Source organism: Scylla paramamosain, chromosome 30 (genome assembly GCF_035594125.1).
Source record: "Scylla paramamosain isolate STU-SP2022 chromosome 30, ASM3559412v1, whole genome shotgun sequence".
NCBI classification, from domain to species: Eukaryota; Metazoa; Arthropoda; class Malacostraca; order Decapoda; family Portunidae; genus Scylla; species Scylla paramamosain.
The window spans coordinates 12281615-12296614 of NC_087180.1; the positions used below are offsets into that span (position 1 = coordinate 12281615).

At 40.4% G+C, this 15000-nt stretch overlaps 1 protein-coding gene across 1 annotated transcript in view; it reads left to right on the plus strand.

Moving 5' to 3' along the window:
- Nucleotides 1-5: 5 nt before the first annotated feature.
- LOC135115846 (myb-like protein Q) overlaps nt 6-15000 on the plus strand; it is a 209441-nt gene continuing 194446 nt past the window's right edge. Inside the window, exon 1 of the mRNA XM_064032859.1 lies at nt 6-169. The gene's annotated coding sequence lies outside the window, so the exon portion shown is untranslated. The remainder of the gene's footprint in view (nt 170-15000) is intronic.

Sequence of the window (15000 nt, forward strand, 5' to 3'; positions counted from 1 at the left end):
GGTAAGTGGAACCATTGCTGAGTGCCGCACAGTCATAAGCTTTGACTCAGCACCTCAACCCCCCATCACAGCAGCCCCAGCACCCCCTTACCTCCTCTCCCCCACTGCCAGGTGGGGGATTGGGGCGCCTGAGGTAGTGGGGAGAGGGAAGGAGAGCAGCAGGGGGCCGGTGCGTACAATGTGCAGTTTGTTTATGTCTGTGAGTTTTATATTTAATTTTTATGTTATGTTTCTTGTTATGTTTAAATTTTTATTTGGCTGGACTTTTTTCTTTGGTTAATTTGTTTGTTCTTTCTGTGTGTGTGTGTGTGTGTGTGTGTGTGTGTGTGTGTGTGTGTGTGTGTGTGTGTGTGTGTGTGTGTGTGTGTGTGTGTGTGTTTCTAGGTGAGATTTTTTTTTCTTTTTAAGCAATCATGATTATAATTATTTCAATGTTCATTTCTTGCATTATTTTTCTTTCATGTGTTTGGTTCTATCTTCTTTTTTTATTTTTTTTATTTTTTATGATTTTATTATAGAACTTAAGGAATTATTTTTATTTTTACAAGTGTGTGTGTGTGTGTGTGTGTGTGCGTGTGCGTGCGTGTGTGCGTGTGCGTGCGTGCGTGCGTGTGCGTGTGTATGTACTATGCCTATCCAACATTTAAGTGTCAGTTAATAGTCTATATATTTAAGCCTCCTATTTTTAAGTGTTACAATATTGCAATCTTCCCTAAACGCATCACTTTAGATTGCACCTCCATCTCTCTGTACGTATATCAGTGTGTGGCTAACCATTACGTACAAATATTACCCTTTTTTAGCATCACAGTCATGGTAACTCCTTATGACTCTGCGTGTTCATTCCATCGTCACATCCACTCCCCTCACACCTCAAGATATGCAGATTCTGGCACACAGTAGTTGTCACCCCCATTGAGGCATGTCACGCATATACTACTACTTTGATTACCAATTTGATTCCCCGCTTACTTATTGTTACTATTATCATTATCGTTATTATTATTATTGTTGCCCCTTTCATTAAATATTAGCTCACTTTTTTTTTCCGTTTTCGTTATTTTTTTTTTTTATCAATGGTTTATGGGCGAGTTCTTTGTTGTTTTATATGGAAGTTGTTATTATTATTATTTTTATTTTCGTGCACCTTTTTTTCTTAATGTATCAACTATTTATGAATGAGCTTCGTCCGCTGTGGGTTATTATTATTATTATTATTTTTTTTTTTTTTTGTACATCTTTGGATTTTTTTCCTTGTACTGGTTGATATTGGGAGTTTTGGAAATGGGTGTGAGATTTTCCACTACAAAAGGGAGTCCGAAATATATCAAAGTGCGGTATTTTTTAGGCCAGGTGAGGTTGATTCATTACCTAAACTCACCTGGGTACCTGAACCTCTGTTATGTACGGATATTTAACCTTTTATCGTATTTTTTTTATCCTTCCTTTCTTTTTTCGCGTTTTTTCCTTTATTTCAGTGTAGGTTTTCCTCTCCCCTACCCGAGTTTTAGTGCATATTTGATTTTTTTATTTGTTTCACTCCCTCTCTCTCCGTTTAATGTGTTTTCCTTCTCTTAATTCGGTTTGTTCCGTATTCGATGGTTTATTGTATTGCATTTTTACCTTTTGTGTTGCTCATCGATCGGTTTTCGGCGTTCCGTGACCCGCCTGATCCGACACAAGCACAATTGAATTAATGGACCAATAGTTGAATAATTGCATTTCGATTAGGAAAGCATGCGAAGGGAAAGTGTTAAGATGGCGGCTGTAGTGTGAGAGTAAGGAGTTATTTAGAATTTTATCAGTGGATATGTAGTGCATAAAAAGAGAATAAGTGTTATATTAAATTGCACTGTAAATAGAAAAGGAATTAAAGAAATTAATGTCAATGTAAAGGATATGTTGCAATAACGAAAACAAAAAAGAATAATTAGATATATATTTAGATTACGTATAATAGAAAAGAAAAAAGGTTATTGTAGACACTGATAAAAGAAAATATAATAAAAATACAATTTATTTTAAGAATGTATTGGAAAATAATTATTGTAAATATTAATATGGCGGAAATGTTGCAGTAAGAGAAACTAGTGACAGTGGATATCAAAAATGTATTTCAAGAAGTAAAACTGAAAAATGTAAATATGGTGAGTGTGTAACAAGATGAAAAGGAATTATTGAGAGTGTTAATAAGGCGTACATATGTGTTACAAGGACTAAGATAACTAGAATATTGAGAACGTATTGCAAGAAAACATGAATTATTGAGAATGTTAAGATGGCGGACGTGTTGCAAGGTGAGCGAATAATGCAAATGTTAAGATGACGGATGTAGTGCAAGTAAAAGAATAATTCATAGTGATACATAATTCCTGGTAAACTAGAAAGGCATGCAAAGTAGTACGTGTGAAAAAAATATTTAAACTGTGACTTGAGAAAGAAAAGAAAATGTGATACTCTGAACGTGACGGACGTAAAGAAAATTATGGAGATAGACAAATACAAAAAAATTAAAGCAAAATGTAAGGAAACTAATATTACCATTGCATGAGAAAGACAGAAATAAAGAAGAATTATAGGGATATTTTCGAAATTGACACATGTAAAAGAAATATCCAAGACAAACAAATAGAAAATATAGTAAAAAGTCAGGAAAATGTCAAATCCAGGACATGAGAAAGAAAACAATTAAAAAAAGAAAACAGCGATACTTTCAAAATTGACAGATGTAAAAGAAATGACACGGACAAACAAACCAAGACAATAAACGCATCCATGTGAGTGAGAAAAGAAGACAAAAAAAAGACAATACTTCCAAAATGACAGAGACGTAAAACCAATAATAAACAAACAAAATTACTGACATAAAAGAAATAAAACGAGGGAGCAAACACGAATAAAACCAGTCAGATGTTTCCTTTCATGCAGTGGCTTCAAAAATGGATCGAAGAGGAGAACAAATACAACTTACGAGAGAGAGAGAGAGAAAGGAAGACAAGGAGGGAAGGGGGGACTTAAAAAAAAAAAAACAGACAAAAACAACATGAATAAGTAGGAACAACGCCCTTAGACACGAAGGTTCTCCATATTAAATGAAGGAATGGTTTTCGCGTGACGGCTGCCTCTGGAATGGCTCCCCTCCCCCTCCTCTAACGCCCCCAAACTAGCCCCTTCTATGCCCATCCTCACCCCCCCATCAGACCCGGCCTTCTATTGTCAAAAGTTCAAGTAAAATAGTCTTGCTGAGTCCCCCTCTAGAGACACTTGGCTCGGTTATAGAAAAGGAAAATCTTTTATCATGTCCCTTTGTTTAGTGTGTCCGTGAAAGGGTTGGAATGGGGAGAAGATAGTGGTTTTGTTGGAATAGTGTGCAAGTGTGAGAGAGAGAGAGAGAGAGAGAAAGTGAAGAAGGGAATGGTAGGGAAGGGGAAGGGGGAAAAGGGTATTGAAAGAGGAAAGGGAAAAAAAAATAATGCAAGGAAGAATGACGCAAGGGGAAGGAATGGTGGACAACGAAGGAGGAAGTAAAGAAGAATGGATGTCATGTATACTAGATGATATTTGTGTTTTACTCTTCCGTATTTCCCACGTTTATTCTTCCTCCCTTGTGTCATTTCCTCCGTTCTGTTCCTCTTTTGTCATTCACTTCTATTCGTCTGTTGAAGAAAAATTTTACTGTTTAGACTATGAAGTGAATTTGCCTGAGAGAGAGAGAGAGAGAGAGAGAGAGAGAGAGAGAGAGAGAGAGAGAGAGAGAGAGAGAGAGAGAGAGAGAGAGAGAGAGAGAGAGAGAGAGGCGGAGTCCACAGACAGTACAAACATCGGAATTAGGAAGAAAGAATGAACAGGAAATATGACAAGGAGAACAGGATGAAGAAAGGAGGGGAGAGAAGGAAGGGACAGGAGGAGGGAGGGAGAGAGAGAGAGAGAGGGGAAAGGGAGAGGGAGAGGGAGTGGAGGTTGTCGTGGCTTTCCTCTCACGCCATGATCGGTCGATTACCACAGATTTATTGACTAAGGACGCTTCTCTTAAACTGATTTATTGTTGTTTTCCCTCTTACCTTCACCATTACACTCTTTCCGCTAGAGAACTGAACCCACCTAAGTTTCCCCCCATTCTCTCTCTCTCTCTCTCTCTCTCTCTCTCTCTCTCTCTCTCTCTCTCTCGCTCTCGTGTCGTTGTACTCTTATTATGTGGTAGATTTATGTGTTTTTTGCCTGTTATTGTCTTTATTTTCTCTCATTTTCTGTGTTGTCTTCATGTACGTGTGTATGTATGTACGTACGTGGTGTAATGCTGTTTGTTGTGTGTGTTTTGTGCGTTCTTTGTGTGTTGTTTTATTTTCACACGTGTCTTTTTTTTTATGTGTAGATTTGCAGATGATGCTTGGTTTGTTTGTGTGTGTGTGTATGTGTGTGTGTGTGTGTGTGTGTGTGTGTGTCAGGCCGCCAGCGCACCATTGCCATTGCTCCGTCTTTCCCTATCCCCTTCATTTCCTTTTCACATTTGTAAGCAATAAATCGAGCACGGTAATTACACAATGCTCGTTTCTCTTGTTACCTTTAACTGTGCGCGGCCGGCTATCTTGCAGTCACGCTAACATTTCCCTCTGCAACGGAGCCCCACACTTGATTGAAGGAAGGGGGACGTGAGGCTCGGCGCAGAGAGACGTAAGCGAAAGAAGAGGAGAAGGAAAAGCGCAAGATGATGTTGATAAGAAAAGGTTAATGAAAATTACCTCGCCAAAAAAAGATACCTGGAGGAAAAGGTTAAATCTGATGGCCTTCACGAGACTGTGACAGGTGAGTGAAGTCTTGACCAGCAATTAACATGGAAACTTACCTGCACTGGCTTTAATAACACACCTGGTCGAGTATGCGCCAGGTAAAGGGGGAGGTTAACGATGGGGGGAGGGAATGAGGCTCGTGCGTGATTGAGCGAAGGAAAGTGTTTCACGGTTCTCTCTCTCTCTCTCTCTCTCTCTCTCTCTCTCTCTCTCTCTCTCTCTCTCTCTCTCTCTCTCTCTCTCTCTCTCTCTCTCTCTCTCTCTCTTTTTTTCTTCTATTTTTTCCTCTCATAATTGGGGTTTTGTGTTTTTAAGTAATTTTACGACCTGTGTCCATGTAGTGTAGTGTATGTATGTAGGCAAGTTCTCTCTCTCTCTCTCTCTCTCTCTCTCTCTCTCTCTCTCTCTCTCTCTCTCTCTCTCTCTCTCTCTCTCTCTCTCTCTCTCTCTCTCTCTCTCTCTCTCTCTCTCTCTCTCTCTTACACACACACACACACACACACACACACACACACACACTCCTCCTCCTCCTCCTCCTCCTCCTCCTCCTCCTCCTCCTCCTCCTCCTCCTCCTCCTCCTCCTCCTCGTTATGCTGTGCTGCCCAGTAGAATCTATATCAAATCATTATCAGACGCAGAAAGAGAGACAGACAAATAGATGAATGAAAATAGATGAATACAACGAAACAAATAGAAACTGCAAACATATATCAGACGAGCAGAGGAATATAATTGTCAATACTTTTCGATTAATGATCCGTTTCCTTCACGTTTCCTAGGCAGAAGGGAGATGGAGGGACGTGTGCAGGTGCGAGGGAGAGCGGGAAGGTGGAGGAGGCAGAGGGAGGGAAGGAAAGGAGTGGAGAGATGCAGAAAGGAAGGATTATTTCTTACTCCTTCGTCGATATCCCTGCGGTGATGGCCGTCCGTTGAGCCTTCATATAATACTGTAACCGGATTATTGTTAAAAATACTGCTTCTCTTACGCTTTATGATCTCACCTTTCTCTCTCTCTCTCTCTCTCTCTCTCTCTCTCTCTCTCTCTCTCTCTCTCTCTCTCTCTCTCTCTCTCTCTCTCTCTCTCTCTCTCTCTCTGTTATCTCCTCAATTCTCAGTCAATGTATTTATTTCTTCCTTCTTGTATCTTTTTTCCTTCTTCATTTACATGTTGTTGCTTTTATTACTATTACATTTAATTTTATTGTTTTAGTTTTCGGCATCTATTGCTTTCCTCTTATCCTCCTCTTCCTCCTCCTCCTCCTCCTGCTGCTCCCTCTCGTCGTCGTCCTCCTCGTTCTCTTCCTCCTCCTCTTCCTTTTCCTCCATAACTTACCACTTGCTTTTATGTATTTCTTTATTGGTGGCGGTGGTGGTGGTTCTACAATGTACTCGTGTGTGTGTTTATGTTTTATATGTTTATTTACGATGCGCTTTTATGGCACCTGAACATGTGTGTGTGTGTGTGTGTGTGTGTGTGTGTGTGTGTGTGTGTGTGTGTGTGTGTGTGTAGCTCATTTTCATGCACAATCTTTGTATTATTTCTCGCGCCCAGACACACACACACACACACACACACACACACACACACACACACACACACACACACACACACACACACACACACACACACACACATCACGTACACCAACACCTGTACTTGCTAGAGTGCCCATTGCATGTAATCATAGAAAGTTGCATGTACAATGTATGCGAGAGAGTAACTGTTATGTACATCTCTTTTGGCATCCTTGTGTCTGTGTATTCCTCCACGTGTGTATCACTTCTACATTTGTACGTGTGTGCGTGCTCGCGTTTCCCGACGTGTGCGTGTGTGTCCATGTGTGTGTTTAGTCCTACGGGATTACAGGGTGCACTCTTGAGCAGTTTTGAGCACCTTCTGTATCCATGTATGTCTCTCTAATATCTGTATGACACGAAGAGCTCATGGCTGTGTCCCTGTGTATGTTAAATCCCTCGCGGTTACAGGCTGCAGTTTTCCCCACCTTGCACCTTATGTATCTACGTATGTCTGTCTAATATCTGACACGAAGGTTCCATTTCAGCGCAGGCTATCCACTACAGGCGGAGTCGATTATCCAGAGAAGATAAGTTTGGTTTTAAGATTCCAGCCGCGTGGTGCGAGGGCGAGGCTGATGCGGGGAGGCAGTTCGGCGCGCATGCTAGTTGAGCCGTGCTGCGCGAATATGGCATCGAGATTCTTGCGCATTATTCGAATAGTAATGGGTTCCTTGGGGCTATTGGTTTTCACACGAGGGTCCAAGCGCAGGAAGTTAACTGTTACGATCCATCTTGTTGAGGTTTAAATGCCACGTGTGAGATGTTTGAAAAAATATGCTTTCTTATATTTTTTTTTATCTTAATTGTTATTTGTATTGTTTTTTATTCACGTATCCGCTTTACGTGTTGTGTTTTTTGTGCTATTACGTGGAACTAATTATGATGTTTGTTGTAATTTGTGGTAATTTTTGTTTATTTTGTCGTCTTTTTTAATCTCCTGGTGGTGGTTACGATATTTGCATTTTCCCTTCTTTTCTTTTACCATTTGTTTTCTTTTCTCTCTTCATGATGCTTCTTTTCATCATAGTATTATTTTTTTCTTGCTATCATAATTGCTTGATTTTTTCTTTTCTTCTCTTTTCATCGTGTTCCTATTTTCCTTAGTGGTAATATAACTGCTACATTTTTTCTTCTTTTTTTTCATGTTTTTAATTGTATTCTCTTTCCATCGTGTTTCCATTTTCATAGTGGTGATATCATAATTGCAGGATTTTTTCTTCTCCTTTTTCGTCGTTTTATTTTACTCTTTTTTTCACTCTCATAAGGTGAAGTGACGGACGTGTGACCTTGTCTGCCTGCAACCTTCCATGAGGCCTTAACTTACCTGAGCTTAACACCTTTTAATTAACTGACAGAGCTTAAGTGTTTGTTGTGTATTTCATGCCTCGCTTACTTCTATTAATTTTCTCTCTCTCTCTCTCTCTCTCTCTCTCTCTCTCTCTCTCTCTCTCTCTCTCTCTCTCTCTCTCTCTCTCTCTCTCTCTCTCTCTCTCTCTCTCTCTCTCTCTCTCTTTCTTCGTAATGTATCGTGTTTTGTGTTTTATTTGTATTTATATTTTTGGTGGTGCCCAGATCCTCTCCTCCTTCTCTTCCTCATCCTCCTCATCCTCCTCCTCCTCCTCCTCCTCCTCCTCCTCCTCCTCCTCCTCCTCCTCCTCCTCCTCCTCCTCTCTCTTTAGTGTTTAATTTCTATAAGTATCTTCGTAGCATAAATTCCAGAGAGAGAGAGAGAGAGAGAGAGAGAGAGAGAGAGAGAGAGAGAGAGAGAGAGAGAGAGAGAGAGAGACATCGTTCGGCCTTACGTGTTCGGTATTGTCTGGATCATTTCGGGGCGGGGCTGGTCATTACTCTTGAGGCGACTTCGGCGGGCGTCTCGGTGCGCCTGTAAACGTTGCCTTTCATCTCCTGAAAAATAGCAACTCCCGGCCAGTCGCTGTTGCTCCATTATGAGTTGAATATATGAATGGAGAGAGAGAGAGAGAGAGAGAGAGAGAGAGAGAGAGAGAGAGAGAGAGAGAGAGAGAGAGAGAGAGAGGAGGTGGAGCTATCTGCAAATCTGGTTCCCCTTCTGTGTGCGTGTGTGGACATAAGTCAGGCTGTCCACTGCTCTTCCTCTTCCTCCTCCTCCTCCTCCTCTAACTCCTTTTCTGTACTGTCTCTTTTTCATGCTTCTCTCTTTCTCTCCTTTAACATCTGTTTCCTCTTTTTCTCGTTAACTCTCGCGTGTCTTGTACTCATCCTCTCCCTCCATCCATCTACTCCTCTTTTGTTTTTTCTTGTTTTTTTTTCTCCGTCTCCTTTGTTTTTCTTTATGTCTCCTCGTCCTCGTCTCCTTCCTCCTCCTCTTCCTCCTCCTCCTCTTCTTCCTCCTCCTTTGTTTTTATTGGAAGTCTTCTCTTTATATTTACTGCTTAATTTGTTCACGTCGTCATATTTTCCACGTCTCGTTTTCATCAAGTTTTGTCTTTTTATTTTATGTGTATGCAAGTTTTTATTTTCTTCGTCCTCGTTCCGGTTTTAGTCCCGCGGGTTTTATCTGCGCTGACCATCGTTGCTTTCCCATTTATAAGTTTCTATGAGATTGTGGAGGTGTATATATCAAAGGGCAGTGAAAGGAAAATTGAGGATTGTTAACTTAGAGAGAGAGAGAGAGAGACACACACACACACACACACACACACACACACACACACACACACACACACACACACACACACACACACACACACACACACACACACACACACACACACACACACACACACACACACACACACACACACACACACACACACATAAAAACCCCTCTTATGCCTCACTCTAACACCATGCCAACACAGCCAAAACACTGATAACACGAAGAGGATTAATAAAATTTTACATATCTCCCTCCCTCTCTCACCATTCCATTCCCTTCGTTCCATTTGGCGTTCCATCACCTGGTGAGTTATGGGGCGAGCAGGAACACCGCCGTAAGAGGCTCGGAGACGCTAAAGAAGTGTGCAGAGTAGTGCAGTAAACGCGATTACAGGCGAGCCTCCGGAAGATGGGAGATGAAACTTAACCGCCCATTACAGTGTAGCAAGATGGCGGTATCATGGCGTCAGGGGAAGGGAGCAGGGAGAGGGAGGGAGAGAAAGAGAGAATTTACCGTAATGTGATGTGATGCGGATCCGCTCCACCAATACTTATCGCTATGGCTTGCAATGGCTGTTTGAACTGGCCTCTCCTTCCATGTTAAAGCTTTATTTTTCCTCCGGCCTCCTCCCCCTCTCCAGGCCCATTCCTCTCCGTGCCTCCCCGCTCTCTCTCCTCCCTTCCTGCAGGAGTATGACCCCGCCGCATCCGAATTCTCGTAAACAGAAGCGGACTGATTGCCGGTTTCATAGGCATTACCCGTGATGCATTAGATTACCGGACATAGATTCACGAAGAGACGCGACCGACCAAAGTCAGAACGCACCGAGCTCAGTCTGTCCCTCTTCTCTGATTTTTGGCTGAATTTACTTGTTTTTTTGTCCCCCTCGCTCCCTTGATGGCTGAATCGCTGACCGTCTGTCTGTCTAACTGTCTAACTGTCCGCCCTGACCTTGTGTTCTCGTGTTTGTGTTTGCTAAATGTCTGACTGATTTCACCCTCAGATGACTGGTTAGGTGACGGGGTTCTCTCTCGTACTCCTCCTCCGCCTGTGACTGGAATAACTGAGGGCTGTTTGTTATTTATATATTCCATTAATTTGCTTGTATAAGGGAGGTGTTGTCTCGTGGTGGTATTTTTACGCGGATGACTCATGTTTTCGTCTACACCTGTAACTTATTTTCATAGGAAGCAGTCGTGGTCACCTGCAGTCCACCCCACCTGTAACTTATCAACTTTCTGTACACGAAAACCTTACCAGTATTCTGACCGCTTCATTAGCTCCTTTACCCGCTTGTTTTCTTAAATTATCATTAGATCAGAAAAAAGTTAAATATTCATGCATTTTTCTTTACTTTCCATTATCTCTATTTTCTTCATCTCTTTCTCTTACGGATCTATTCTTCTCCATTGTCCTCCTTCCCGTACCTTCTCCCCCTTTCTTATCTCGCCTATCTCCGTACGACATGGTTGATCCTCCCATTTCTTCCCTCGAGCACTCCCATTTTTCCTTGAACCCATTCCCGTGTTGAGGTGAAGAAAAGGGATGTTGAGGAAAAGACGGGAGGAGGAATAATTGATAGGAACACATGGAGAAGAGGATAGAGGCGAAATACTAAAGAAAGTGGAGCTGTTTGGAAAAGGAGTGTCGAGAAATAGATTTTAAAAAGGAATGCTGAGAGAAAGAGAGGATGAGGAATAATTGATAGGAAGACATGGAGAAGAGGAGAGAGACGAAATACTAAAGAAAACAAATGTGTTACGAGAAAAAAAAAGTGCTGAGGAATAGAAGTTTTGTAATGAAGAAATGAAAGGAAATAAATAATGATACAAATGTGATTGGGGGGAAAAATACACTAATTAAACTAGCCTTGTTATTGCGAAAGCAGAGAGTGCAAACAAAACAAAACAAAACATGACATAATTAAAACTCGTCAGAGGCAAATAAATAAATTTTAAAAAAATGAGAGGAAAAGAGCGAATAAAGGAAATTAAAGACGAGAGGAAAAAAACCTGGACACCTTCGTAAAGCGCAAAATGAAAATACAAAGAAAAAAAAACACAAGGAAAGGGAGGTGAAGAGGACAGGAAGAGGAGGAGGAGGAGGAGGAGGAGGACTTACCCCATCTTTGTTTACTGTTCTGTGGGCCAGGGTAGGGCAAGCGGCGCATGGACAGATTATAAAATTTTATATGCGTCGTAAAAATTCTCGTTTTGGCCGCGCATCCAGATAGAAGGGTTTTGGAAATGGTTTTAATGATGCCAATTCCGCGGTAGAAATAGTTCGGGAATGTTGTATCGGCAAGCTATTACCAATAAGTTTATAGTCTCGGGTTAGCGTTGGGCAGGAGGAGGAGGTGGAGGAGGTGGTGGTGGTGGTGGTGGTGGTGGTGGTGGTGGTGGTGGTGGTGGTGGTGGTGGTGGCAGGAGGTGGTAGGATGCGTGAGTTTCTGTCTGTCTATCTGCTTGTCTGTCTACCTGTATGTGTCTGAGTCTCTCTCTCTCTCTCTCTCTCTCTCTCTCTCTCTCTCTCTCTCTCTCTCTCTCTCTCTCTCTCTCTCTCTCTCTCTCTCTCTCTCTCTCTCACACACACACACACACACACACACACACACACACACACACACACACACACACACACACACACACACACACACACACACACACACACACACACACACACACACACACACACACACACACTTCGGAAGGCGCGCCCCTTTTATAAAAATCGCCAACACTATGGAGGCGTTGATGGGCGAGGGAAGTGATGCTGCGGTGGTGATGATGGTGAGAGAGAGAGAGAGAGAGAGAGAGAGAGAGAGAGAGAGAGAGAGAGAATATGTGCGTGCTTGTGTGTGTCTGTCTGTTTGTTTGTGTGTGGACAATAATAACACAAAGCAATTAGAACACACACACACACACACACACACACACACACACACACACACACACACACACACACACACACAACTCAAGGAAGAGTCGAAGCTTCGTAATTCACTTAAAATATAATCTTTTGAAGCCAAGTGCTTAATAATAATAATAATAATAATAATTATAATGATAATAATAATGATAGTAATAATAGTAATAATAATAATAACAATAATAATAATAATAATAATAATAATAATAATAATAATAATAATAATAATAATAATAATGAATAAGAAGAAAGAGGAAGAGAGTGAATCAATTTATACATGGAAATTAAGTGATCAGTGATAATTTTGCTGACAATAATAATAATAATAATAATAATAATAATAATAATAATAATAATAATAATAAAAGGAATCAGTATTAATATCTCTTCATTCTCATCACTCACCTCTAATATATTCGTTCTTTTGAAGTTTTCCTTCCATCTTGCGGCATTAACGATCCCTGTGTGTGTGTGTGTGTGTGTGTGTGTGTGTGTGTGTGTGTGTGTCTGCTTCAGTGTATGTATGCATGTATGTATTGTGTGTGTGTGCGCAAGGGCTTCCACACGCAGCATCTCCCTTTGAAGAAGCATCTGTGTGTGTGTGTGTGTGTGTGTGTGTGTGTGTGTGTGTGTGTGTGTGTGTGTGTGTGAGTGAGAGTGAGAGGGGAAGGGGGGAGCTCTTAACCCCCTCCGCGAAGAGTTTTTATACGGATTCGAGAAATAATGATAATAAATGAGAAGCATTACACAAAAGGAACACCTCATTTGCATATCTTAATGAGAATGGTATAGGATACGTTGAATTTAATGTGAAAAATAAATGAAATTTTTGTGGGCCGCTGCCTGAGTCCTCTTCCCTCTCTCTCTCTCTCTCTCTTTTTTTTTTTTTTTTCGTTCCTCCTCAGACTTACTTTTGCCGTTTCCTAAGTAGGATTCTATTTTTGAGTTAGACAATAGTTAGGAAGGATTGAAATTATACTCTACTTCTCTGCCTCCTCCTCTTTCCTCCTCCTCCTCCATTTTTCTTTTTCATTTTCCTCCTCTTACACCTCCTCTCATACATTTTTTTTTTTTTCATATCTTCAGAACTATTTTTCCTTCAGATTCTTCCCCTCTGATTTTTTTTTTTTCTTCATGTGATTTATTTGAACTTTTTACTTCATTCGCGATCTTGTTGCCTTTATTTTCTTTCTTTCTTTCCTTCTTCTTCTTCTTCTTCTTCTTCTTCTTCTTCTTCTTCTTCTTCTTCTTCTTCTTCTTCTTCTTCTTCTTCTTCTTCTTCTTCTTCTTCTTCTTCTTCTTCTTCTTCTTCTTCTTCTATACTTTATTAAATATTTCATTAACAGTCTTCAGGAGTCACTTTGTTTTCTTCATCCTCTTTTCTTTCCTCTGCATTCTTTATTCTTTCATTATTTTCTTTCTCTTACTTATTTTCTTCTGTTGTTCTACTCGCATGATTTTCTCTTTTATTGTTTCCCTTTCTAACTTATTTCCTCTTCCTTTCTTCATAGTCGTCTCATTCTCGTCTTTTCTTTTATTGGTTGTCTTTTACTCCTCTCGCTTATTTCCTTTCACTTTTTTTTTCCATCTTGTCTTCATCTCATTTTATTTCTCCTTTTGTTTCCTTGTTTTTGTCTACTCTTTCTTTCCATGATTTGTACTCCACTTTCATCTTCATTCTTCCGTGTTTCACTTCAGTTTATTTTCTCTGTGTTTGTTCTTATGTTTTCTTTTTCCACTTTTTTTCCCTTTTCCGTCTTATTGTCTCTCCTTCCGATTTTTTTTTTTAGTTCCTTCTGTTCCTCCTGAATCTATTCTTTTCCTCTTACCACTCATTTCTTTTTTTTTTTTTCCTTTTTCTTCACAGTTCATCTCTTTCTTTTCCATTTATTCCTTATTTTCCCATTCCTTTTCTGCTCTCTATTCACCTGATATTCTCTTTCCTTTCCTCTTCCTGTTAGACTCTTTTCCTCTTTCCTTCCAGTGTTTTTCTCTTCCCTGCTCTCTCTCTCATTCCTCTTCACTTTCCTGTATCCTTTCCAGTCGTTTTTTTTCTTTTCTTTGCATCCCTTTCTCTTTTCTATTTCCTCATCTTTCTATCCCTTTCATTCCCTCTCTGTTCCTTTCTCTATGTTCATTCTTCTTCCATCCTTCACACTAACTAGCAAACGAAACAAGCTAATTACGCTCCTTCCACTTACCTGTAATTCTTCATTTGCAACATTTTCCCTTCTCTCCCTCCCTTCCTCTCCCTCCCTTTCCTTCCTTCCTTCCCTTCCCTCCCTCTTGCCCATTTCCCTTTGTAATTTTCTCTGCTCATTTACAGTAGAGTCCCCTTTCTCTCCCCTCTCTCTCTCTCTCTCTCTCTCTCTCTCTCTCTCTCTCTCTCTCTCTCTCTCTCTCTCTCTCTCTCTCTCTCTCTCTCTCTCTCTCTCTCGATGTTATTTTTTTTTTTAATTTGTTGCTTTTTTCTCTCTCCAGTGTTACATTTTATCTTCTCATCTTCATTTAGTTTATTTTTCTTTTGTATTCTCTCACCCATTCACTCTATGGATTCTCTAGTTATTTTCTTTGATTTATGCATCCTCTTTGCCTCATTTTTATCCTCCTTTCGTATTTTTATCTTGAGGTTTATTCACCACTTTTAATTATTCATTTTTGTTTACCTTTCCTTCCTTCACTATTTTGATCTATTTTGCGGCCCTTTTTTTTTTTTTCTCCCTCTTTCCATTTTTACACTCGTCTTGTTTCTGCGCATACTAGAATAAACTCCTTCCTTCTTATCAGTCACTGAGTTTTTTTTTTCTTATTTACGTATACATGTATTTTGTATTCCCTAGTATTGTCCTTTTGTTCTATTATGTTCTTCCGTTCCTTTTTCTACCTTTTACCTCATTTTTTCCTTCCTTCCATTCCTCCTTTCATTCAATTCCTCATTTTTCTTCCTTTCCTTCCTTCATTTTCCTCCCTTCTCCCAGTTCTTCCTTCCCGTCTCCTTTTCATCTCTGTCTTTCTTTCCTTCCCACACTGTCGTCCTTCCCTCCTTCCTCTCTCCTTTTCCTCCCTGCT